The 3,651-nt window shown below is 32.1% G+C and overlaps 1 protein-coding gene across 1 annotated transcript in view; it reads left to right on the top strand.

Annotated features, from left to right (window-relative positions):
- LOC106873978 (uncharacterized) overlaps nt 1–3,651 on the top strand; it is a 1,133,216-nt gene that overhangs the window by 947,852 nt on the left and 181,713 nt on the right. The gene's annotated exons all lie outside the window — the stretch shown is intronic.

Raw genomic sequence — 3,651 nt, forward strand, 5'->3', positions numbered from 1 at the left:
TATAATTTAATTTTCCCTAACATGCACTACGACGCAGCATATTAGCAAAGAGACTTCACCGTTTTTGTACATAAGTGCATGACCAGCGATTTATTTCGTTTCGAGGATGTCCGAGTACCTGGTATTGAAAAGCTGCAATCGTGGTGAAATATCAGTATTTACCATTCTCGATCACTTTGTGGGGTTGTCTCTCCTGTCTACAACACCCTGTGTGTGTGTTTTTTTTTTATCTTGTTAAGGTTATTTCTACAGATATTCTATAGAACTTATAGCCAGCACTGATTTTTGCTATAACACTTAGCATCGAGATGTCAGATGTAAACAGACAATGTTATCGTAGGCAAAATTGTATAATGAGTGCATGTACCATATTTCGAGAGTTGTTGTCCCTCTTCAGCAGTCATCTAACCTATTATTTCTTCCGAACACATGAACATAATGTTTACACAATGTAAGAGCACTACTGACGCAAAGGAACGTGATACTGACTTACATAACATATAGTATACCTTATAGTGTATTGTGTTTGCATAACGAAGTACCACGTACCTACAAATCTTTACTGTTTACATATTAGCCTCATATATGTAAATTAGTATATCCAATAACTTAACACCGCTGTATTCATTGGCTCTATAAGCAATGTGTTCGGAGGCAATAGTGGGTTAGACGAGTGCTGAAGACGGGGCAACAACCCCCTGAAGTATGGCATATACACTCATTACCCAATTTTGTCTTCGATTACATTGTCTGTTTACACCTGATGTCTCCATACAAAACGTTGTAGCAAAAATAAGCGCTGACTATAAGTTCTATAGAATATCAGTAGAAATACCCATAACAAAATAATGTAAAAGCTCAGCTAACGCAATGGAACGTGGTACGGACTTATGAAATTATTTTTTATACAATATATTATATTGTGTTTCCATAATGAAGTACCACTTATCTACAAATTGTTTTTTATGTTCTTTACCGTGCGATGTTATGTCAGAAACCTTCCCCGGACTTTATCACACAGCACAGCGTAGTACAAAGGCCGTTTAAACAAATCGTATACGCTATAGTGTGACCCAGCATAATAAAATAGGAAATCTTTATGCACATTTAAAAACATTTCGGTTAACGAATTTAAAGGATATATATATATATATATATATATATATATATATATACAAACACTCGCACACACATATATGCAGACATACATACCTACATATATACCTACATACATACATATATAGATACATATATACGTACACAAAAGTACACATACACACAGATATGTATGCATATATATGTGCATACATATTTACGTACATATATATCTACAAACATATATACATGAACTCATGAATACATACATAAATACATATATTGGTACAAGAAGCTAACCTTTTACCAACTATATCTTATCAATCTGTACCAGCAACATTTCAATGGGAAAAGTAGCGTGCTACATCGGTTAGCTCTGGCAGAGACAAAATTGATCTCCAAAAGCAGCACCACCCACATGGCAAAATCTACCCATCAATTGCATGCCAGAACTTAATATATACGATTTTCTTTTATTTATGCGCCCTTTTAAAGCCTAGCCAGGCTCATGGGCCCAGTTTCCCGCTTTCTATGGTGTATGTGTTCGTCTATACTTGTAATTATGGTGGCCCTGTGATATGTAACACACTGCCTAAATATCAATCTTGAGAAATTAGGCTTCTCAAAACCAGAAAGGAGAAAGAATTCGAAATCTACAGATTCAATCTATCACTGGAAGAGTAAAAATCTGTTAAAATTTCCAGAAGTTTAGCATATCTAGATAGACAAATATATGCATGAGATACATACATAAAGCAAAACATACACATCTGGACATATACTTGCACACATACATACATACATACATACATACTTACATACATACATACAGACAGACTGACAGGCATACATGCATACATACGTGTGTATCATTAAATATGTTTTTTTACACTTTCTATATAAATTGTTGCATGTGGCTGAATAACTTTCTTCTCTCAGTTGATTCTTTCTTCTGGGTTTAACGATTTTGTATTACTGAACGTCCAAAATTTAGGTCCTATTGTTTCTCTCAATTTTTGCACCGTGAAATGAAATAGATATTGTCAATTATTATATATGTTCTAATGTCTGTAATACATACTATAAATGCTTAAATGTAACAATTTCTTGCGATTATATGTGCAATAGCATTAGTAGGGTAAGGACCCGAATAACCGATATTGAAATGTCGAATAACGTTTTTTCTTCAATCTCCGCAATTCAATTAGAGATTAGTTACGAAAGTGTTGTCAAAAAATATTTGTTTGGCATCAATACATATATAGATTGTTTCAATAATTTTTCCTTTATATCTTATTTCTTTTAAACTTACTTCTTTATGCACTGTAATAACGTTTTTGTATTGTATAAGCATTCATTTCAATTCCATTAAATACTTATCTATTCCATTGATAAAATAATATTGTTCTAATAATGTTATGTTTACATTTCCTCGCTTTTATTCTGTTATTTTGTTGCAGTTTTCGTTTTTGTTCGTTTCCCTTGTAAAACACACTTTGCAGCCGAAAGATAACCCGTATAGACCATGACATTTACTAGAACTAATCAGAAAACAATGCTCTTAAAGTGTCTTTAAAAAAACCTTGTTCTAGTTATAAAATATCTCGTGTCTTTTGACATTTATACCTTGATACCGATCATAACTTTTTAATCATCCTGCACTATATTCGATGACGCTCATAATATAATCATCAAATATAAAGAATATAATCATCAAATATTTATTCAAAAAATTAAATCTGCATTGTTTACATCATGCCAAATATTACACAACCTTTATATTTTTCAAAACACGTGAAGCTTTTGCAATAGAATAAAAGATATATGAAGATGGAAATGTTTAACTAAAAGCAGCTGTCTTGAATACATATTGAAAGTATTTACAGATAATACACACATAACTTTTGGTAAAATTTATTAGTTATATACAATTTCTATGGAGCCTTTGTTGAAAAATTGAAGTTTAACTATAACACGTTGAAATCGAATGTGGAATATGACATAAATTACTATCTTCAATATACCCAACGATTATTTCAAAGAATCATATTTATTTTCGAACTCAAAATACATGATATCGAAAGTTCATACCGTAAAATACTATTTTCCATTGAATTAAATACATTCGGGCACATAAAATGAAACTTGTAGCTTTCTTTACTTCCCTTACCGGTATAATGTCATAATATTTCAAACAGGAGTTTTTGGCAATGCTTATAACATTTTTTTCAATGTGCTTGCATATTCTATCTGATATAATAGAAACAATTATTCATTGTATAACTGTGTTGTGTCAAGGTTTGTTTAGCACTCATGTATTTTGTGTTCCATCCAATAACAGCTCTTTTGATAGGAAAAAAAACTGCGCATTTTTGGGGCCCTTCAAAACTCTTAGGAAACTTGAGAACCTCCAACGAGCACAAATTCGAGATACGAGTTTTTTTCTCTCTATGTCCGCGTATCTAGAAATATATCTTGTCAGAATTTCAAAGTAGACTACCGGACATTTAGTAAACGATTGACATCTGGTTTACGTCTGCTTGACATAAAATTATT

The sequence above is a fragment of the Octopus bimaculoides genome, chromosome 7 (genome assembly GCF_001194135.2).
Source record: "Octopus bimaculoides isolate UCB-OBI-ISO-001 chromosome 7, ASM119413v2, whole genome shotgun sequence".
Taxonomy (NCBI): Eukaryota; Metazoa; Mollusca; class Cephalopoda; order Octopoda; family Octopodidae; genus Octopus; species Octopus bimaculoides.